Below are 23,870 nucleotides of genomic sequence, written 5' to 3'. Positions count from 1 at the left end.
GAAAGACAAAATTAACCCTACCTCCCATCTATAATTGCCAAAATCCCAGAATGCAGTTTATGGCCTGCCTCGAGAAAGTATGTGAGATTTATGGAATGAATGTTACTAACTTCATGAGAACCCACTTTCCCTTTCCTTTTCCTGTACCCTCACTTTCCTTTGGCCTTATTCTTCTTTACTTCATCTATTTTTATCTTACTTCATTGTATAATATACACAGCCATACCTTGGAGATATTGTGGATTTGGTTTTAGACCATCACAATAAAGTGAGTCAAATTTTTTTGATTCTCAGTGTCTGTAAAAGTCATTTTTATACTATGCTGTAGTCTATTAAGTGTGCAACAGCATTAGGTCTTAAAAATATATATACCAACTGAGTTAAAAATACTGCCAAAAAATGCTAACCATCAATTGAGCTTTCAGCAAGTCATAATCATTGATCACAGATCACCATTAACAAATTAATGATTTTTTAAAAAAATCTGAAATATTACAAGAATTACCAAAATGTGGCAGAGACATGAACTGAGCAAATGCCGTTAGAAAAATGGCACTGAGGGCAGCCCCGGTGGCGCAGCGGTTTGGCGCCGCCTGCAGCCTGGGGTGTGATCCTGGAGACCCGGGATCGAGTCCCACATCGGGCTCCCTGCATGGAGCCTGCTTCTCCCTCTGCCTGTGTCTCTGCCTCTCTCTCTCTGTGTCTATGAATAAATAAATAAAATCTTAAAAAAAAAAAAGAAAGAAAAATGGCACTGAAAGATTTGCTCCCTCCCACACAGGGTTGCCACAAAGGCTCCAATTTGTAAAACATGCCTTATCTGTGAAATGCATGAAAGTGAAGCACAATAGAATGAGGCACACTGGTATCTCTGTAAGGCTCCCTTAAATCACAAAAAAAAAAAAAAAAAAAAAGGTGCGTATATACAAATTACATCACGTGTTCATGCCAAATGCTTTTTGGCAAGGGAATATATAACTGAAATAACCTCCCAAATATTCAGCTTATATACTATGACAGGATGCCATGGTTGATATTTAACAATGAAGACTTGGCACCACTAAGAGAGTCTCTTTTTGAAAAGATCGATGGAATACAAATATTAAGCCACTTTAAGCCAGAGAAAGCAAAACCCTTTAAGTGTGAGAAGACATGGCAGACACACAGTTGGAAAAGGGGTGGGAAAGTGTACACCACTAAGAATAAAGGACTTCGAGAAACCACTGCACCAGCTAAGAATGGTGCCAAGTTTAATAAAATGGTCTTTACTGATCTTTCTGGGTGATTCCAAAAGTTGTGTTTTAAATAAATGTATTAACAATTTTTCCCTTAGACATTTAACAAAAGCAGCTTACAAGCACAGTTCTGAAGGTTGCAAAGTTCACAATGGCAATGATTAAAACATCAGAAAAATTATGATGGTTCCTAGAGGAAACTCCAGATCCCCAAAATGTCCATTTCTCCCACTGCCAGAAGATTAGGGCTTTTTGCACCTTAGCTGTCAACAAGAGCTTCAGCGCTTTGGCTAGGAGAAGGTTCAACATCAACTAATTCTTCAACTTCACTATCCTCCTCACATGAAGTAAAAAATCCTTAGTTCTACCTGTAGTCTATGCTCTCTAAAAAAGTCCAACATGAGTAGCCTATAGCAGGGACAGCTGCTATTATAGACAGGAAGGCCCAGCAAAGTCTTAAAAGACTAACAGTCTTTAGTCTTTAGTCTTAAACTCTATGTGTGTGTATCCCAAAAGCAGAAAAGTTGATTTAAAAAAATCTTTAAATGATACAATGTTGTTATTAATTACTGTATTAAATACTGTGTTTCCACTTTGATTATGTGGAATATAATTAATCAGGATTGAATGGACATCCCTTCAATATTCACAGCACTGCTGTTTTTCACTAAGCTAAATTTATTGGGGAAATGCATATCCTGCAAATAAATGTTATTTTCTAGAACATTAAGCACGATTACTCCCTAAATCTAATACAAAGAAAATAAAATACACAAGCTTATTTGCTATCATCTAATTCTGGTCTTAAAATAATATTTTCCCATAAACACACACCATGAAAGGTGCTACTGCTGAGCATGTTTCTCTTTATTCAGGTTCTCAGGCAATAGTTTCTATGATACATCGCTTCTGTAGGAAAACTGAAAAAGTCCTTTGGGCAGAAACAGAAAACGACTCCTTTATAAACAGCTGGCCATTTCATCATATATGACAAAATTTGGGGGGACAGAGTTCTAAAATTTCAGATTTGGGCTTCATTAGTAAACGAAATATAATGCACACAAGCAAACACATACACGAGGCAGTTCTGTCATATCTGAGAGCACCGAATCTGCTTTATTAATCACACACCTCAGATTAATGAGTAGAAATCATACTGATCAAGAGCAAACAAACTGCAAAATAGACTAAAATTATCATCATTCCCTGGTGAACCAGTCGATGAAAAGACACTTTGCAACAATAGGAGACTTTCAGAAATCTGTTTTGATGCCCACAGAAACCTACGGAGATTGAAAAAGTCTCAAACATCTGAACACAATCAGGGCCACCTCTCCAAGTCGTGCAATACCGAAATGAAATCACGGGAGATCCTGCGAATAAATAAATGCAAGAAGGCCACGGGGAGCCTGTCTACTGCAGCCCACCTGAGCCTGGCCGGTGGAAGCAAGGGTGGATGCACCTCTCTTGCTCTGGTCTGCAGGTAAGCCAAACTCCCAAGTTCGTCCAAACCTCTTAGTGTCTGAACTCCACCAACTTTCGCGGCCGGGTTCTACGCACACGTTAATAAAACGTTCATTCACTCCATTGGCTTGCTAGGAAAGGCAGCCTCCAACCGCCGGTCCCGCAGACGCGCCCAGGGCCAGCTCGGGGCTGTCCCGGCCCCTCTGCCAGCGCCCCGCGGAGGGGGCACCCGCCCGGGCCTCCTCCCTTCCTCTCCCCTCCTCTCCCCTCCTCTCCTCTCCCGGAGAAGGGGGCGCGGGTCCGGATCTTCCCTCCGCCCTCCGTACCAGACCCTCCCCCTTCTCCCCAAAGTAAGGGAACCCGCCCGGGGCCCTCTCCCCACGCCCCACAGGGCGGGCTTCTGTCCCCACCCCTCTCCCCGCCGCGGGCCACGTGTCCCCCGCCCTCTCCCCGCGCGCCCCCCGCCCCCCGGCCCCGCCCCCGCGCGGCAGGAGCGGGCGCTGCACCCGGAGAGCCCGCCGCCGCCGCCGCCGCCGCCGCCGAGTAGCGCCCGGCAGACAAAACCCAGTCGGCGGCTCCGTGGGCGCCCGCGCGCGCCCCCAGACCGCCGCTCACCCAAACACTCCACTCCCTCGCGCACACACGCGGGGCCGCAACCCGCTCCCGCCCTCGCACCGACGCGCGCGCGCTCCGCCCCGCTCCTCGCGATCCCGCGCTCCCCCACTCGCCCCGGGAACACGCGTGACCTCACACCCACCCCCAGCACACCTCCTCACCCGCTCGCTCGCTCCGCCGCCACGCGCCGGGCCCGCGCACACTCACGCGTCAAAACACGCTCCGGCCCGTCGCGCTGCCCATCCACGCGCGCTCCCTCCCTCCCTCCCCACGGCCCGCAAGCACGCGTGTTCGCACGCCCGCTCCCAAGCGCACGCCTGCCCCTCTCCCCATCCACGCGCGCCGCTCACGCTCGGCCAAACACCCGCGCCGTAAACACACGCCGGAGCCCACGCACACTCACGCGTCAAAACACTCCCTCCCTCGCGGGAGCACGCGCGCCCCTCGCGCCCCTCACGCCCCCCACGGCCGCGCGTGTCCTCGCGCCCACTCCCCCGACACCCCCCGCGGCCCCGGGCGCGAACACGCGCGCCGCCCCACGCCCCACGCCCCGGCCCGGCCGGCCCGGCGCGCGCCCGCCCCCGCCCCCGGCCCCGGCCCCGGCCCCGGCCCCGCCCCCGCGCGCCCCAGACGCCCCGCGCGCCCCCGCCGGCCGCCGCCCTCGCCCCGCACGCGCCCGGCCGACTCTCCCCTCGGCCGCACGCACACTCACTCGGACTTGGAGAGCACGGCCGCCGCTCGGTCGGGCTGGCGCGGAGCCGCCTCTGCGTTCCTCCCCTCTCCCGCGCGGCCCCGCCCGGCCCGGCCCCGACAGCCTAGCCCGGCCCCGACCCGCTCAGCTCCACACGCCGCAGCTGGAACGACTCGGGCTCCGGGTACCGCTGTCTCCCCGCCACAGCCCGAGTGCGCCGCCGGGGCCAATCGCGGGGCGCGGCGGTGAGCTCACCGGCCTCGGCCCCGCCCCCCGGGCCGCGGGGGCCAATCGGAGGGCGCGACGTCAGCCGGAGCCGGGCAGAGGCAGGTGTGGGGCGCGGAGCCGCTCGGCGCGGGGACTGCGCCGGAACTGCGCCGGGGCCGCGCGGCGCCGCGCTGGACGGCGGCGGCCGGGCCCGGAGGGTGCGGGCGGAGCGCGGCCCCGCGGCCCCGGGCGCCCGCACGGGAGGCCCGGGCGGGCCACGGCCCCTCGCGACGCCGCCGCCCGCTCCCCGACCAGGCTCGCCGAGGCCCGCTGCGGGGGCGGCCGCGGTCCGCTCGAGGGAAGGGACGGCCCGAGCCCGACGGCCGCGCCCGCTCCCCCGGGCTTACGGCCTCGGGAGGCTTCCTCCGGGGCCGCGCGACGGGGCCGCTCGGACCGCGTTGGCCCGACTCCCGGCTCCGCGGCGCCGTCGGGTCGGCGCTGGAGACCCGCGCCCAGGGGGCCCCGCGTACCCGGGCTCGGCTCCCGGCGCGGCCCCGGCGCGCCCTGCGGCGGCGGCGTCTGCATTGCAGCCGCGGGAGGAGCCGGCGCTGCGCTGCGCTGCGCGGCGAGCGGGGGAGCGCGGAAGGCTGGGCGGGAAGGAGGGGCGCGGGGCGCGGGGCGAGCCCTGCGCCGGGGTGCAGAGGTGCGCGGGCGTCGGCCGGGGCGGGGGCGCGGGCGGGGCCGGGAGGTCGGGCCCCTGGGACTTCGGGAGCGCTCAAGGCTCCCTAGCCGGAGGCGCGGGGCCCCACCTCCTTAGCAGGAGTTCCAGGGCCTCCGCCCGCTCCTCGCTCCCCGGGTCTAACCCCGGTGTCCCAAAGTCCTGGCTGCGGCTTGGCGTTCTCACTTGGATACTTCTGCATAACAACCCCTCGCCTCGCCTCCGCCCTAAAGTCCAAGTCACACCTCTCCATCAAGGCTCACCGTGTCCAAACAGCCTTCCCAGGCATCCCAAATGGACACTACCACCCTTTCCCCGTTCCCTTTAACATGTGTAGCCTTCCTGCTCGTCAGTCCACCACCCCACACCCACCAGGGGCCTTGCGGCCTTGCGCATGCAAAGCGCTTGACCCACGCGGACTTTCCTTGAGGCTATCTTTCCTTTTTTTCCTTCATGTTGTCAATTATCTTTAAAATTGATTATATCTCGTTTCTGCCATCTGGGTTTAAAAGAATCTCAAAAGATAGGGACGGAGTCTTTTTTTTTTTTTTTTTTTTACTCTACCCGAACACACGTGTAAACAACCACAGAATTTTGCACAGTCCTTAAGCCTGTACAACCAAAAATGAATGATTGGTTAGAGGCCAAGCCAAGGATGCCCCTGGCGAGGCTGGGTCACATTCTGTGCCACGCATCTGAGCCAGGGAAACAAGCAGGTCATGTACAGTCTCACTTCTGGGGGCTGACCCTGGCTTCCTGTCTGCAGCAAGTCTCTCTCCCTGCCCTGGCAAAGTCACAACACCCGAACCTGTTCAGAACCCTGCTCCAACCTGCATCCATCCTGCTGTTACCACACAGGACCCCTGCATTTCCCAATTCTGCTTCCCAACTTCCCTTTATGAGCTAGGGGCACCCCTGTCCGTTCCTTAAGACCTGGCTCCAGCCCCCTCACCCCCAGCAGGACTGATCCAGGAACGTTGTTAGTGCATCCCTATTGCCGCACTTTCTGATTGGGATCTATTGCTTCCAGGGCAGGAAATGTAGAGGTGGGTAGTCAAGGCGGAGGGCTCTGGAGACAAACCATCTGGGTTCAAAGTCAGACTCTCCCACTTGCTAGCTGTGTGCCCCCACTTATGCCTTCATATCTATGGGTGAAAATTAAATGAGCCAATAGATGTGCTTATACCAGTGCCTGGTGCATAAGGCACAATCAGTTCGAGTTGGCTCCTGCTGCTACTAGAAGTCAGGGTATCTGAGGGTGATGACTGGAAAGGGGAGGGGAGGGCTTCTGGGTTTCTGATAATATTCTATTTTTGACCTAGGCACTAGTTTTAGTTTGTGAAAACTCATTGAGCTGAGTTTCACATACTTATGTGCACTTTTCCATATGTATATAGTACATTAATAAAAAGTGCTTTAAAAAGTGGGGTTTTATTAGCTGAGATGGAGACAGCTCTAATCTTGGGAATAGGAACAAAGCCTTAACTCATCTTGCACCTTACACAATGCCGGGCACACTATAAGCCCTCAGCTAACAGTTGTTGAATTACTCTGAGTGGATTGTAAGAGAGAAGTGGAGAGGAGGGATCATGAGGGGCAATGCTTGCCTTTCAACTTTACAGTGTCAGTGAGCTCAGGATAATTAGGATCCAGGTTCAGGCACTTGGCCCCCTGCTAAAGAGAAGTCACCTTCAGTCTTTTCTTTTAGGCAGGCATGTTTGTTTTTTTCTTTTCCCCTTGGGTTTGTTTTTAAAAAGCAGAGGTTCAGACCTGAACATCCCAGCTGCCTGAGGAGGGGCATCATGACCCTTCACCCTTCTTCCACCAACTCCACGTACACCTGGCATGTGAGAAAGGTAGTCATGGATGCTTCAGCACATTGGCTGTGCCCTGATGATACAGTTGGGGTCAGCAGCCTGAAGCTCTCCTCTCAGGCAGCCTGAAGTGACATTTCTGCAGTAGTCCCTTCACTGTTCCTCTGCTGGGCCCATTAACTCTCCTGGAAGATCTGCCACTCTAATTCCCCACTGCACCTCTGTCTCAGGATGGAGGCCCCAAGAGCAAGTGCCCTTTTTGGGCACTTTCATGGAAAGTCGGATGGCACTGGGTGGGGTAAACTAGATGCTTCTGAAGTAAGTTCAGAACTCTGACAGCATGCTAGGACCAAGTACCCACAAGTTGTCTTTCTTTATGGGTCTTTCTAGCAGGTTAGGAAATGACAGGGTAAGGTATGCATGTGCTTAGGGCAAATTATTACACTAGATTTTTATGGGGCTTTGAGTCTGCCTGGGTTGTTTTTAAAAATAGGGAAAAAGAAATTTTGCTCAGTGTTGTGATCACTTGGCAGCACCCAGAACAAGTGCAATTTTTGCCCCTTAAAGCAGGGATGGTGAGTCCTGATCCTAGCCCTAACCTCTGCTGAGGGTCTCATGATGAACCAAGGGGCTGCATCCTGGTGCAGATGTGGAAGAAGGGAACTACAGTTTGTTGGATGCCTGTTATCTGCCTGGTATTATGCTAAATACTCACATACACTGCCATTATTTTTCCTGCAAGTTGCACATTGTATAGAAGAAAAAAATAAAGGCTTTAAGAAGTCAGATAAATTGCCGAAAGGCAAACAGATGGTAAGTGGCAGATCAGGGTTTTAGGTTCTGATACTGTGCTCATTTTGCCTCTCTGGTCGTTCTCCAACTCTTGCTACCATTTAGATACCATTTGTTTAAGAAAGCAGTCCGAGAAATTTCTAGGAACCACCACATTCTTTTCCCCAGCCCTGGCAACTGTGAAAGCCTGTTTATGGGAAGAGGTAGACTCTCCCCAGCCAGGTCCCTGAGTGACTGTGAAGAGTAGAGCTCTACCTATAAACTGACATTGGATTTGAGCACAAGTGAGAAATAAAGCACTAAGACTGGATTGTTTGTTAGTGCAGCATAATATTGCCTCTTCTAACTCATAAGAAGTCAAATCTGTTTCTAAATATTTCAACTTCCAGTAAAAGAATAACCAAATAGGAGTCTTCTCTACGAAATGACAATTTAAAAATAAGTGCAAGATGCATATTCAGTGTATCTTTAAGGCACTCAGAAATAATGGAGAAAGAAGAATCTTTTAAACAAATAAAACTGGACAACTGGATATCCATGCAAAAGAATGAAGTCGGACCCCTACCTCACACCATATATAAAAATGAACTCAAAATGGATCAAAGACCTAAATGTAAGAGCCAAAACTACAAAATGCATAGGAGAACACACAGAGGTGAATCTTCATATCCTTGGATTTGGCAATGGTTTCTTAGATCTGACATCAAAAGCACAAGCAACCAAGGGGGGGGGGTGTGTGTGGAATAGATAAATTTGGCTATATCAACATTTAAAACATCTGTGCTTCACAGGACAGCATCAAGAAAATGAAAAAGAGAGTTCACTGAATAGGAGAATATTCGCTACTCATGTATGTGATAAGGGATTTGTATCTAGAACATAAAAAGAATAATTAAAAATAACTTTTTAAAATAGCCTACTTAAAAAAAATGGGTGAAGGATCTGAATAGGTATTTCTCCAAATATAAACAAATGGCCAATAGATATGGAAGGATGCTCGACATCATTAGGCACTGGGGAAATGAAAATCAAAACCACAATGAAATACCACTTCACTCCCACCAGGAAGGCTATAATAAACAAGATGGACAACAACAAGTGTTGGTGAGGATGTGGAGAAATTGAAACCCTCATCCCCTGGTGATTGGAATGTAAAATGCAGCTGCTTTCAAAAACTTAATCATAGAGTTGCCCTATGACCCCCACAGTTCCATATATCCAAGAGAAGTGAAAACATTTGTCCATGCATATGGACACTCATCTAGCTATAAAAACGGAATGAAACACTAACACATGCTATAACATGGATGAATCTTGAAGACATGCTAAATGAAAGAAGCCAGCCACAGGAGGCCACACGTTATAGGATTCCATTGATATGAAATGTCCAGAATAGGCAAAATTATCAAGATTGAAAGTAGATGAAGTGTTGTCTTTTGCTTGGTAGGAGGAATGCTGGGGAGAGTGCTGGGGCATGGCTGTTAATGTTTTTGGAGGAATGAAAATGTTCAAAAATTAGATTGTAGTGATGTCTGCACAACCCCATGAGTCTACTAAAAATCTTTGGATTGAAATAGGTGAATTATATGGTATGTTAATCATATCTCAATATAGTTGTAAAACACACACACAATAAGGAGAAAAAGAATGAAATATAGAAAAGGATCAGTGGATTAACTCTGGAATAGACTGAAGGATAGGAAAAAGAAGACCAAGGTCTAGGGAACTGATGACCTATCCTTGGAGTCAGCTGTCTAGCCTTGTTCACCAAGCCCCTTGTGTCCACCCCAGGGTGAGATACATGGGTAGAGAACCCAGGTAGACAGCCCCTGCCAGGTGACTGCTCTTGAGACAAGATAGACATAGCAGAGGCACTGAGTCCGTGATGGCCACATCAAGGAGCAAAAGGAGGTCAGAAGAGGGGTCATTTCTAATTGTGCTTATGAAAGTCTATAAAAAAGCCAGGGGTGGGTCTGTCAAATCCCTGCTTACAGTGATTGCTTTCTCCCTGGCTCAGGATCCTGGAGAGAACAGCGTCCTGAACTTGGAGTTCCCTTTGAAGAACTCCCTGGGGTGTTGAAGTTTTCCATCACAATGGTTGGCTGATTCTGATGTGAAAGTAAGATTTGCAGAGAGCCTCAAACCATTCTATCTGAGCTGTAAATATTCTTATCAGGACCCCTGAGCCTTCCGTATGAGGGAGATACTGAGGGCAAGGGGAAGGGTGTAGGCCTGAGGTCAGCAGTCTGGGCTCTAGTTCCAGTTCCACTGCTAACTGCTTGTGTGGGAAACTCCTTACTCTCACTGTGCCTCAGTTTCCTATTTTGCAAAATGAGATCAAAGACTGTGTAGAAGGGGTGCTGGCATACGTCCAGCATGACCTGATCTGCCACAGCAATTGCCCTATGCTTCAGCTGCAGGGACTCTGGATTTGAAATGACCAGTCCCACAAATGCAGCTGCATGCTTGAGCCCAGGCAACCCACAGCATCAAGAGAATGAATTCATGGTTGTTGTTTTTAGCCACTAAGCTTTGTAGTAGTTTGTTATGCAGTAGTCGATAACTACTACTTCTCAGATAGGGAAGACACTGGTAAAGGGGATGGTGGGGAGAAAGGTGTTTGCTACCAGGGCAAACCATGCTACCATGCTGTGATTTATATCAGCCTGGGAAGTCTATCATATTTGATCTGGAGGGTGGAGGGGAATCATTAGCCATCAGCCTGAGAACTTGGGGATTTCTCTTAAAGGATATAATGCAGAAAAAGAATCCAAAGAAACTGGGTGAATACACCAACTCCTTCTCCCAGAGGCTTATACAGGCCCATCTGTTACCTCCCTGCCTCCCCACTTCCCCCCAGTATACTATATGAAGGCCAAGATGATGAAACACATGGCTAGTCTCTCTGTGAGGGTAGGACATGCTCTGCTCTAAGGGGCACAGAGTATCAAAAATGCATTCAGGAAGTGGTAGTGTGTGGTAATAAAGCACCCGATGGGCTTTAGTGTCTGACACCCTGAGTTGGAATCCCTAGCTGTGAGCCATAGGACAAGTCACCTGACTCCTCTGAGATTCACGTTCCTCTTCAGTAAAATGGGGATGGAAACATCTGCTGGAAACACAGGATTAAACTGGATAACGAATAAAGTGAGTAACACAGAGCCTGTTGGATACCTAGGGAGAGCTTGGGGACTAGGAATATCTTCATGATAAACTCCAGGATCTTTTGGAATGGTGGATTCTCTCCTACTACAATTTACTTCCTCTGCTGTTAAAATGAGCTTGCCTTCCCTAGCACATGGTAGCTGGGTGGTGGAGCTGGCCTGGATGTCTTAGATGTGGCCAGTAATCACACACAGGAGGAGAGAGCCTGTGCCTCAATCCTACTTCTTAGTCTTTCAGGAGGAACTGGGACTAGAAGACCCAGACCCCTTAGCACATGCCAGTGTAGCTCATGGATCCTACGCAGGCTAGCCCTAGCCTACATATCCTTTCACTTCTCCAAAGGTCCCATCTGTTCTAGGGATCTGGGCAATACAGTCCTCACGGAAAAGGTGGTGCAATGCAGTAAGTCTGCAGGGTGATGAGAACCCAGTGAGCAGATGCCACCTGGAGAGATTTACTCTTCCTGTTGAGGTGGGAGCTGCCATCATCACCATCATCGTCATAGTCTTTGTCATCATCATTGTTGTCATCATCATTGTCATTGTCATCGTCACTGGCCTGATAATCATCATTGTCATTGTTATCATCATTGTCATCATCATCACTGTCATCATCATCATCATAGTCATCATCATCATTGGGACAACAGTCACTGAGCCCCAACTGTGCTTCTTACCCAGGTCCATTCTTTCCATATTTACACCAAGCCTGGGAAGCAGGTGCCGCTATTATCAGAGCTTACAGAAGAAGAAACCGAGGCACAGCAGGCTTATGTAACTTGCCCTGGCCTGTGCACTAGTGAGTAGCAGAGACCCCACCACTATGAGCCCCCATGCTCTGGAGCTGGAGCTCTTAGCTGCTTCTTTGTTCAACTTCACAGGGAGCTAGAGAAGCACAGGTATAGGGACAGGCACAGCCAGGTGAACAAGAAGGCAAGGGCAGGCTTGGCTGCTTGGCTGACAGGGCTACTGCCCCTCCCTCCCCCGAGCCCCCTTCCTGAAGGAATTCCAGTCAACTTGACGGCCACCCTCTGGTGGCTGGAGGTGCATCTCAGATCTAGTCAAAGAGTTAGGGTCATGAAGCCTGAGGGCCCACTAAGCTGGGCCAGCTGGGCCAGTCGGCCTGTGCTTTATTTGAACCAGGAGCCTAAAATCCCTAGAAGGCAGAGCATCCATGCAGTGAGTGTTCTATTCAGGAGTCAGAAGGGCCTGGGCACTCATGTGTTCCAGCTCTGACACCTGGAAAGGGTCTGTTCTCTAGGACTTGATGTGCCCATCTGTAAAACAGGGATGAAAACAGTGGCTGCATCACAAGCTCATCGTAAGGCCTCAGTGAAATATTTGTGAAGCTCACAGCCTGGTGCCCAAAAGGTGTTGGCACTTTGTCTTAGCTAAACAATGGAACAAGGTAAACTGGCCCACACCTTGGCCAAGATAGAAAAGTAGCAGAAGCCCTGGTGTCCGAGTGATGGGCCTCCATGAAACCTCAGAGGGAGCATCTAGGGCCTCAGAAGAGCCCTTCTGGAAGTGATGAAATCCCCTTCCAGCAGGACTTCCCATTTTTGGACAATAACTCTGTTTTGGGCTGAACTGTGTCCCCCTCAAATTCACGTGTTGAAGCCCTGACCCCCAGTACCTCAGAACGTAACTGTATTTGCAGACAGGGCCTTTGAAGAGGTGATTCAGTTAAAATGAGGCTGTTAGGGTGGGCCCTCATCTAGTGTGACTGGTGTCCTCTCCTTATAAGAGGACATTTAGACCTCCAGAGGGACACCAGAGATGGAAGCATATACAGGAACAATCATGCGAGGACACGGTGAGGAAGTGATCATCTGCACGCCCAGGAGAGAGACCTCAGAAGAAACCAAACCTGCTGACACCCTGATCTCAGACTCCCAGCCTCCAGAACTGCGAGAAAATACAATTCTATGGTTTAACCCCGCCAGTTTATGGTATTTTGTTATGGCTGCCCGAGTGAATGAATACAAACTCTTTCTTCTATGCACAGCTCCCCCCGCTTCCATGCATCTCTTTGCCTGCCTAAGGGCTTACAGATACTCAAGAATTCGTGGGTTTCTCTTATGGCTCCCCCTTCAATGCCACTCTTGCCAAAGCAGAGCCCAAACCCCAGAATCCTTCTGGAAAGGAGCTGAGGAAGCCTGGGTGCCTAGGGTGTGAGAGAGCACCACAGGTGCCCTCTGGGCACCTGTGGGCCTCTCCTCGAGGCAGGAAAACCCAGCAAACCTTCAAAAGAGGCTACCGTGCACCCACGTCCAGTGGAGTCATGCTTGTGATTGGAGGTGTTTACTGGAAAGGTACCCTCAGAATGCACTTATTAAAACTGCCATTGTGTGCTTTTTCATAAAATAGATGCCACGCTTTCTTAACATGGAAATCTGATTAAAGAGAAACGAGTGTGTTCTCATAGGCAACAATTGAGTCCGAAGATCCATATGTTGTATTTAGGGTGAAAACCGCTTTGAGATCACCAACCTGACGGTTGCTGCCTACCCAAACCTGAAGCTCATGCGCCAGTGAAAGCAAGAGTTAGAAAGTTCTCCTTTTAAGGAAGCAACTAGCAGCTGCCTAGGAATAATAATTACTGAGGTCACAATGGCACCGGGGAATGCTGTCGCACCACGTCGTGTTCTGAGTTACCAAAAGAAGAAAAAAGCAGTCAAAAGACAAGGCACAATTAGAGACCAGTGCACCTGTACGGGTCTCTAATTTAGACCTGTACCCCTCTTGTGCATGTCAGAGAAGCAGAGCTGACACATTAGCTTCAGGGAGTTTTAGATCCCTTTGGCGCTAAAGTGAGGAAAACAAAAAGGGGACCAGGGAAAAAAAGCAGGTATGTGTCATGCACACCCCCAGTTCACCTCTCTTTGACACCTCAGGTCATGTTTCTGCTGTGGACCCTCATGTTGTGGCCACAACCCCGCATAGGCCTGCAGCTCACTGGCTTCTTCAGGACCTGTAAGCCAGCATGGCTCTGCTACCCATGGGCCTGAGAAGCACCATCCATCCATTTCCAAAGAGAAATGCCCTGAGCACCATGACAAGAAATGCAGCCCCGCCCAACGATCCTCCTGGCTTTAACTCACTTTTAAGTAACATGGGAAATATAAAATGAGCACCCACTCACTTTCTTCCTAGGTATCAAACACGGGGATGTCAGGGGAGGAATGATGTCTTTAACTGCAATCAGGCCCTGGAGTCAGACTTCCTGCTGCATATTTGCTTTCTGCTGGGAGCTGGTTCTCTCCTGCTGCTTTTCAAGTGAGGAGCGCAAAGACTCGTGATGAATGCATTAGCCATCTCCAAGTTGCAGATAAGTGGGGGCTTTGTATACCTCGGGCCCAGCACCGTGAGGCTGTGCTTGCAGTGGTTCTGGGGTGGCTCCAGAGCACCCCTGTGCAGGACCTACTCTGTTGGAGGTACACAACGGAGCTCCACTGGTTTTCACAGCTCCCGCGTGACCCAGGCCAGGCCTTCCAATGTCATAATAAACATCACTGAGCTTATAAAATTAGAGCATTGAGTCTGAAGAATCACACTGAATTGTTAACATCCTCGAAGGTGGCTGTGAATGCCGCCTCTATGTCTTCCCTTTCTCTTAGAGGTGAATTACTTGCCTCGGTCCCTGTCCTGGCTCTGAGATCCCCAACTGTACCCAGCTGGTCACCATTTGCAAGGTCTGATCCATTCCCACCAGTATTGGCAGAAGAAAGAGAAGCACTGTTGGGAGAGGGGGAACTGGTTCTAGGGCTTCTTCCAGGCTCCCAGTCCCCAGTATCCAGGAGGAAGACGGGAGAGAGGGCAGGAGGGAGGAGGCCAGGCTGCTCCAAATGGAGCTGCTCATAACCCTGCAGCAGCAAGTGGAGCCATCAGGAGAACACTTTAGGAAGAAGAGAACATTGCTAGAGCCTGGGGTGCCTTCTGCAGGATGGAGATGGGATGCAGGTTCATTTACAGACCATCACAGGCTGTGGCACAGGTGAGTAATTTAAAGAGGTAATTGAAATAATATGTTAGAATAATAAGCTTGGCCATCAAAGGCTTCTAGAATTTCTTCCTTAATTCACAGTTTGGTAGACTGATCTGTAATCTGCTTATTTTAGCATCTCTGCCTAGGAAATCTTGAGCTTTGGACAATACTCTCTGCAGAAGACAAGGTATTCACCCCAGCCATTTTTTCCTAATAAAATGTGTTCTTTGGCCCCAGAGAATTGCTGAAGACTACACAAGATCTGTGTGGGGGCAACACTTCAAAAACAACAGCAACAAAGACAACAGAGGGCAGCCCCGGTGGCTCAGGGGTTTAGCGCCTCCTGCAGCCCAGGGCGTGATCCTGGAGACCCTGGATCAAGTCCCACGTCAGGCTCCCTGCATGGAGCCTGCTTCTCCCTCTGCCTCTCGCTCTCCCTCTCTCTGTCTCTATGAATAAATAAAATAAAATCTTTAAAAAAACAAAGACAACAGAAAACACACATTTCCTCTCTCAACGAAGACATGGGAAAGAAATTGGTCTGTTGTGGTGAGGAGCAGGGGAGGCAGGTGAAAGCAGGTGGGAACAGAGAAGGAGGAGGTACTGTCCTCCTCAGTAAAAAATGTAACGTTGCCCCGAAAAGAAGTCTGGCCTTTATCCCCGCCTTTGAGAGATGATTTCTAAGCCCTTGGAATGTTAAGGTTTATGGGAGTGTCTTTGTTTGCCTGGAGGCCTTGGGTGACTGGTTGTCTAACAGTATGATTTAAAGTAAGGGCTGGTCCCAGGGGATATTTGTAGGGTGGGGTTGGCCACACTAAAAGGACCAACAATGTGATTTAGGGTGGAGGCTTTTAGTCACACAGTGTTGGCCACCTCTGGAGATCAGCTAGGTGGGCAATTGCTCATGCTCCTGTAATGGAGCCCCAATAAAAGCCCTGGACACCGAGGCTCCTGTGAGCCTCCTTAGTTGGTGATGATACTCCAGGAACACTGTCCCATATGGTTGCTGGGCAAACAAACACTTTCCACGACTCCACAGGGTGGCCTTCTGGTCTCTGCCCTTTATACTTATTTCCTTGGCTGGTTTTAATGTGTATCCTTTTGATGTAATAAACTGTAACTGAGTATAACTTTTGTGAGTTCTGTAAATCCTTTCAGTGCATTAGCAAATCTGAGCAAAGACTTAGGGACCCCAGAACTTACAGTTCGTATAAGAATTGAGGGTGGTCTGGTATGGATTGTGCGCCCTCTAACCTCACAGTTGGTTAACTCTCTCACATTCTTTCTACATATGGAGACCACGTCTATGAGCAAACATTTAAGTTTTCATGTAGGATCAGCCCCTATCAAACACATTTCCTTCCTGATGGGGGCACAGAGGGATACCCCTGGCTCTTTCACCTGCTCCCATAACACTCAGGACCTGCCTCTATGGAGCACTCATCACACCAGTTGTGTTACATGTTTGCCTTGGGTCCTAGGCCATGAGCTCCCAGAGGCAGGAACATGCACAGTTGACTTATAAAGCCATGGGTCCAGCAGAGTGGCTCTCAGGAGGCCATGGTGCCTAATCAGTTCTGGACACCCTCCCCAGCCTGGCTTGACATCAGGGATGCTACAGCCTAAAGCTAAGGCAGTCAGCAGTGACAATGATGGTCACCAAACACCACTGGCTATCCATCAGTCCATCCATCTGCTCATCCATCCATCCATCCATCCGTCTATCCATCTATCCATATGTCCATCTATCTATCCCTTGAAGAAATATTTATTGAGTACCTACTGTGTTCCCAGTCTCTTGAGATATGATGATAATTAAGACAAAAGTCCTTGGCTTTAGGATTCAGCTATATTCTCACTTTTGTCAACTTCATCCACACCCCTTGACCCATTTCATCCAATGCCACCTCCATGCAGACTGGTCACAGATTACTCTCTTCTGCCCACATGCTTCTCTGAGCTCTGGAGCCAACATCCACTCACTCACTATTGATTTTTCACATGATGTCCCAAAGGCCCTTCAAATTTAGCCCAACCTATGACTAGTCCTCGCCGGGGTGAATGACATAGAACTCTCATAACTAATACACCTGCATTTAATATTGATGCCACCTCCTGAATGTCTCTTGAGTTTGTCCCTTCTCTCTAGAACCACCAAGCACAGCATCATTTTCAGGCTGGAGGATTAACTGGTCTAACCTCACCCGCTCTGAACCCCCTTCCATCACTCTCAAAACAGCAGCCAAGAGAGCTTGAAATGCACACCTGGCCATGTCACTGCCTCTCAAACCCTCAGTGTCTGCCCTCTGCTTGGGGACAAAGCCATCTCTTCTTAGCTTGACCCACACAGTCCTGTCCTCGAGCACTCCACTAGCTTTTGTGCTCTGATCCCCACTTCCCTCTCCACCTCACCAGCCTTCATGTGGTGAGGCTCCCTTATACTCATGGGGTTCCCTCCCACCACAGAGCTTCTGTGCATGCTATTCTCTCTGCCTAGAATATTCTTGCATCCTCTCTTCATGGAACTAACATCTTCTTCCTCAGATCTCAGTTCACAGGTCATTTCTTCAAGAAATTACTCCCAGATGTCCTGAGGAGTCATTCCTCCCATTACAAGCTCCCCAAGTTCTTGTTTGTGGGAAGGCTTGGAGGCCAGGTCTGATTTTTCTTCCGCTAGATGGTAAACTGGTTGAGCACAGGCACCTCTTCTGGTTTTGTTCATTTGTTTTGATTCCAGCACTTGGCCCAGTGCCTGGCACCAAACAGTTAGTGAATAAATGATTACAAAGAATAATCACTAATGGAGGAATTTATCAAGTGTGATGGGAAAGCCAGGAAAAAAGAAGGCACCCTGCATATGAGGGAAAGAGGATGAGGTGGAGAATTGGCTTTTATAGGGGAGGGGGCTTAGGGTAGATGTTTTCAATAGAGCAGAGGTTCTCTAAACTGATCACAAGGAAGAGACTCACGGGATCAGAGGGAAAGTCCTTACGAAGATCTAGAGGTGGGAAACAGCATGGTACATAGGGGGAAATCTGAGTATTGTAGTAGAGAGCAGAGTGGAGCATTACCCAGGGGACAGGGAGGGCTGATGATGAGCTGAGAAGGCAGGCTGAGGCCAGCTTACAAAGGGTCTATATCCGACAACGCTGGAAAGTGAGTTTATCCAAACCTTGCCAAGGAACAGAGGACCCCTGCCTCCCTCCCAGCCAGTGCTCCCGCAGCTCCATCCCTCCTTCCCTAACAGATCTCGCTACACCCAGGTTATGTTTGCCTGTCTTCCTGGCTGTCTCTTCTGGCAGACGGCACCTTGCACAGCACCTGGCACACAGTGGGTGCTCCATCCATCCTTTCTGAATGTAATCAGTGGCCTAGAGCATGGATGGGAAGGGAAAGAAAGTGGTGGGTAACTGGGAGGCCCTGGCGCATGTCTGGGAAAAGAAAAGCCTAAGATGGGACAGCAACAGACCCAAGGGGAAGAAGCCCTGTGGGGCTTGAAGGTACTAATTTGCAAACTGCTTGGCTGGAGAGAGAGCATAATGGGAAGAGAAGAGCAGGGACAAGGGACGCTTCTAATTCCCACTGTGTAGAAGTCAAGAGCAGGTGGGTGGAGTCATGTCCTCATGTGGAGGATGGGGGATCTTGTAGGCTGCTGGAAGTTTAGTGCATCGATTCACCTAAACGCTTCATGGCAAGGGCCTGGCAGGTGGCAGGGACTCAGATGTCAGCCTGCTGTAACCCCTGGGTGGGCAGCTCTGTTCTAAGAAGCAGCTTCTGCAGAAAGAGACAGTCATGGTGGCTCAGAGGTATGCCAGCTCTCCCTTGTGTGTCAAGACCACCGGATGCAGCTTGATGTCACTGAAATGACACAAGTTGTCACCAGCTCTTCTCAATGCTGGTGCTGCTGAACGGGATGAAGACTGGGGCTGAGTGCCCTGCTCTCGTCACTAGCACATCACGGACTTGGACAAGAGAAAGGACGCTTGGGGAGCCTCCCCTCTGCCGTCAGAACCAGTCCCTCTGCCCATGGTTCCCACTCTCTCGTCAGTGCTAATCATGGGAAAGGGCATCAGCTCATTGAGCCCCGACACCTGAGCAAATGTGGACCAAGGGAAAGAAACCACAGTCCACCACACCAGCCGTGGCTTCGAGCCAGCTCATTTCTCCTCCCCACCTGCATCCTGGTTCCCAGAGCTTTGGTGAGTCTGGCTATGCAGGGAGGGGAGCTCGCTGGGCTAAGGGTCAGGAGGGGCTTCTGTTCTGATTTAGTGATGGTTTGGGGCAAGTCACCGCCCTTCTCTGGGCCCAGATTTCTGCCAAAAGGATGAGGAGGTTGGACTACCTGCTGACTGAGCTTCCTTCAAGTTCTAACTCCCGAAGATTCTGTTTGTTTCTGGTGTGTCAACTATTTCCCCTCTGCCGCTGATTTTTAAAATGTCTCCTGTTATTCTTAATAAGCATGGAACATCTGACACATACCTGCCTGCTACTTTTTGTTCTCAAACAAAGGACTTTGGGTTCACAAGTGTAAAGCGTCAGCAGGTTACTGCAGTAGAGGAAGCCAGTCTTCAGCCTGTCAGACTATTTTGAATGGCTTGTTGTCACAGGCAGGGACAAGGTCATCAGGCTGCTTAGATGGATCAGAAATGTGTGTATTTTTAGGAGCTTTTAAAGGGAGAGGCCTTACTCTTAGCCCCAGCCAGAGGCTGTCTGGCCTGCTCAGTCCTGTGTGGAGCTGGACTGCAGAGAGGTGTCTCCCCTTACCCTGTCTGGGACCTCCGGGACTCACTTCCTCCAGGAGGCCAGGGGCAGCTGCCTCTTCTCCTTGCTGGTGACATTCTGAGTATCGAAGTCTTAGGATCATTGCTCCTCAGTGCTGGATAAACAGATCAACACCTCCACTCTTTTCCAGGGAGGTAGTCAGGAAGCCAGATCCCAGGAAAGGATAAGGAAGCCAGCAAAACACTGGCTTGCTGTCTGTACCCCAGGTCTTCTGGTCTCCTTGGGGTCCCAGCTTTGCCAAGAGGCTTCTCTTTGAGGCTATAGCTTCTGGAGCATAGCTGCCCACATCCAAATGCTGTGTGATAGGATAATGGGAGTCTGATACAATCATATGAGGAGCTAGGGGTACAATTGCCCGAGTGGGCTTGCCAGGCAGTCTTTGAGCCCATCCACACAATTCCTGTATTCCAGCCACAATCAGGGTTGGGGCTGACAGCTGTCTCGAAGGGGTCTGACAGCCACATGCCCTTCGGTGATAAGTCACAGTTGGTTCCTGCCTTGGGCTCACCCCCAGTCCCTGAACCCCAATGGGGAACAAGTGGGAAAGAGCTTGTCCCAGGAATTCAGAGCAGTTGCAGGATGTCTCCCTGGGTCCAGGGACAGGGAAGCTGCCTTTCTGGGCTAATACCAGAAGGCCAGACAGGCAAAGCAGGCCTTGTCCTTCCTCTTGCTGCACAAGGAAGGGCAGAGGTATTGGAGGCATAAGACCTCCTGGGTCAGGTAGGAGGCGGAGGGCCTTCTTGTCCTGCCCTGGACTGGGGAAGGCCACGGCTCTGAGCTCAGAGACAGGTTTGGCACCATCTCATCCAGAGCTTTCAGCCACTTCTCTGGGTTCTTTCAACTCACATGGCTCTCTCTTGCCTGAGGATCTCCCTCCATGTGGCTTCCTCTACCCAGAATGCTCTGCCTCACTTTTCACCTGGCAGGTGACACAGATGCCCACAGCCTTTTTGGTGACAGCCCCTCTTTTCCTAGCCTCCCTGGGGTCATGTCCTCCCATCTTCTTCCTGACTTGCTGGCTGCTTCTCCCCAGACTCTTTGCCAGCTCCTTTCTGTTGACATCCAAATATCTGGGGGAGCCAGATATTTGGTGGACCCTGTACCCACCCACCCTCTGTTATCTACACTCTTTCATGGAGCAATGGCATTTAGCCCATGGCTTTAAATTCCATCTATGAGACGATGACTCCTAAAACTGATCTCCATTCTTGACTGTCCTTGGCCTACAGACTTCCAAAGTACTCTTGGTGACCCTAATAAGGCAGTGGAGCACAACATGAGCAAAACCAAACTCCTCACTCCCCATCTCCCAAACCTGTTGCTTCTTCAAACTCCTCCATCTCAGGGAATTATCCACCGTACCCACCAAGCCCCAAGCCTAGGTATGACCCATCGTCTCTCTCATTCTCCATGTTTAAATCATCCACAGAAGCCTTGACTCTACCTCCAAACCCCAAACTGTGTCTCTTGGGACTCATCATTACTGGCCCCCTTGGGGGCCCCCATCATATCTTGCCTGCACTGATGTAAGAGTGTCAGGTGGCTGCGGATCAGAAAAACATAAACCTGAGGGTGTTGACTTACCTGCATAAAACCCTCCCGTGGCCCCCAATTTTGTCCTCAGGATAAAATTCCAGCTCCCTGCCTTGGCTGATGGGCTGCACGTGGCCTGGCCCCTGCTGACCTCCTTAGACTTGTCTCACTCCCCTATACCTTCCCTTACTCTGCTCAGCTGCAGGGGCTTCATCAGCTTTTTCTCTCCCTGGCAGCCTTGTTCTTCTTATTCCCTCAGCCTGTAATATTCTTCCCATGTTCTTACTGTGGCTGGCTCTTTTCCTGTTATATTGTCTTCCCATAGAGGCCTCCTTGGACCACCCCCCGCCCCCTCGAGTAGCCACCCTGGCACCCTCTACTAGGCCACCATTTTATTTTATTTTATTTTATTTTATTTTATTTTATTTTATTTTATTTTATTTTATTAGGCCACCATTTTAAGTGCCTTGATATTTTCCTTTGTGATTTATTTGTTGTTTCTCCTTCCCACTGGAATATAAACTCCATGAGAATAAAGGTTTTCCAGAGCCTAGAGCAGTGTCCAGTGCACAGTAGATGAAGAGCTGATGGCCCTGGTGAAAGGAGGCAAGATGAAAGGCCAGAGGACTAGTCAGCACATGTGAGGTTACGTTGGGCTGCATGAAGGTGGTGGACAGGGTATGCAGGGAGGCAGGGGAGATTGGTGGGACAAAAGCATTAGGACGGCAATGGGGTGCAGACAGGGGTGGGCAAGGGGTTTTGGGGTGACTCCCAGCTTCCGGGGGTCAGGCCGTCCACTGAGGTGGGGAATGTTGTAGGAGATGGGGGTTGCAGAGGGCAACAAAAGAATGGTAGTGAATAAGATTTGTGACATGTTGACTTTGCCCAAGAGAAATCCGAGCCAAGCTGTTCCTGGGGGACCGTTAGATGGATGGTTCTGGATCTGAGAAGAGGCACAAGGGAGAAGATAGTGCACCTTCACCTTCCTATACCATAAAGGGAGCTCCGGGTGAGGGCAAGCCCTCAGGGAGAAGAGAGTGGCCCAGGAGAGAGCACCCTATTGCCTTTTAACTGCCATTCAATTTGTGGGCTTTCAGTACCTCTGACCCCATTGGGTGTCCCATCCCCATTGTGAGGCTCTCCAGACCATAGGCTCTGTGACTCCACCTTCTCCTGGTCCCTCAACTCCCCTGACTGTTCCTTCTCAATTTCTATCACAGGCTCCTTCTGGAATGTTCTGTGAATGTCCAAGTAGCCTGCTTTCTCCTGGGGCACTCTCTTCTCCCTCTGCCTCAGAATGCAACCTTATTTGGAAATAAAGTTTTTGTAATTAGTTAATTATAGATATAAGTAGTTATAATGAGTTTATACTGGATAGGGTGGGCCCTAAGCCAATGATTGGTACACTTATAAGAAGAGAAGATGAGGACACAGGGACAAGGTGCTGTGTGATGATAGAAACAGAGATGGGAGTCATGTTGTCACTAGCCAAGGAACGTCAAGGATTGTCACCAGCCACCAGAGGCTGAAAGAAGCAAGAATTCCTCTATTGCTTTCAGAGGGAGCATGGCCCTGCTGACACCTTGATTTTGGACTTCCAGCCTCTAGAACTGAGAGAGAATATATTTCTGTTTTAAGCCTCTGAGTCTGTGCTCATTTGTTATAGTGGCCCAGGAAATGAATGTGATGGTCAAGTATAAGTTGCTTGATACTGACCACCAGAGGGCCTGAGCCCCCTACCTTGATGCCTCAAAATAAGCCACCTTACCCTCAGGTAGCTGGGAAGCCAGTACTACAAGAGCGCCCACATCTGGCAGAGATCTGGGGCTCCCACATGGATTTTACTCTGCTTCCTGCCCTAACAGCCAGAATGAAGATGCAGAGGCTGCCTCCTTGGCCTCTGCAGATGCTGGGCTTGCTCCTCAGTGCTCTTTCTCTGCAGGGCACCATTTGTCACTGCTGTAAGGAGGCGGGTGAGCTCCAAGGTGACCCATTCCCTGCCACACAGAAGAGCTCTATACAGATCTATTTGGTGTGGCCCCAGCTGCCAACAGCGGGAGATCACTTCTCTAGGAGGCATCTGAGGACCAGGCCCCTTGGTTTCTGGCTAAGGAGGGCTAAGGACAGACACCCCCAATCTATAATGATGCAGACCCCACAAAGACTGATTATGGGAAGAGAACCCACACTTTGAAGTAAAGCACTGGCCAGACAGGCTGTAGGTCAGACAGGGGGATATTCCTGCCACTCAGCTTCAAGTCCTACATATAAGACTAGGTCAAATCAGCTTTTTCTGCTGCCACCTTGTCTCTGGAATGAGGTCTGGGGCACATCCAGGCAGGTTAGCTTATGCAAAGAAGTACCCAGAGACCCATGAGCTAATCCACTCCAGATGAGTGCCAGAGGGCTCTTGGCAGTACCCACTTCTTTACTTTTGGGGAGGACCCCTGTCAGTGCTCCTTCAAGCTTCTCCTCCAAAGTCCTCCCAGAGGCAGGTAAGGGTGGGCCCCCGGGGCACTGGCTATGGATATACTTCAAGGCAGCTCTTCAAAGTCAAGACAATTCACTCCTGCTGAATGTCTTATCTTAAAAAGTCTTGTGAATTTTGTATCCTGTTCCATAAAATAAACTGTCTTATTTTTAATAAAACAGTGATATTTTAAATTATTTACAACTAAATTGTTCGGCTCCATGCATGTTCTCCTATGTGGACAGTTGGGCATCACACCATAAGCGCAGAGGTGGGTAGCTGGGAGGTGGGCTGCGGGTCTGCAGGAGGGAGGGAGGGAGCCAGGCCAGGAGCAGCTGGCGTAGTATACACATCAGAAGGCCCTGGAGTGTCACTATGGGAGGGAAAAAACACCCAG

At 50.2% G+C, this 23,870-nt stretch overlaps 1 protein-coding gene across 16 annotated transcripts in view; it reads right to left on the bottom strand.

Annotated features, from left to right (window-relative positions):
* The window catches only part of CAMTA1 (calmodulin binding transcription activator 1), an 848,163-nt gene that overhangs the window by 47,744 nt on the left and 776,549 nt on the right, over positions 1-23,870 (bottom strand). The window contains exon 1 of one of the 16 annotated variants that reach the window (XM_038537834.1): positions 4,027-4,212. The exons of 13 other annotated variants lie outside the window; for them this stretch is intronic. The gene's annotated coding sequence lies outside the window, so the exon portion shown is untranslated. Of the gene's footprint in view, positions 1-2,662; positions 2,849-3,475; positions 3,495-4,026; positions 4,213-23,870 lie in introns of those variants that run through there. 2 more of the 16 variants (XM_038537836.1, XM_038537835.1) reach the window with 2 other exon arrangements.

Source organism: Canis lupus, chromosome 5 (assembly GCF_011100685.1).
Source record: "Canis lupus familiaris isolate Mischka breed German Shepherd chromosome 5, alternate assembly UU_Cfam_GSD_1.0, whole genome shotgun sequence".
Lineage (NCBI taxonomy): Eukaryota > Metazoa > Chordata > Mammalia > Carnivora > Canidae > Canis > Canis lupus.
The sequence above is the reverse complement of the archived record's forward strand: the minus strand, read 5'-3'. Positions and strand labels throughout refer to the sequence as shown.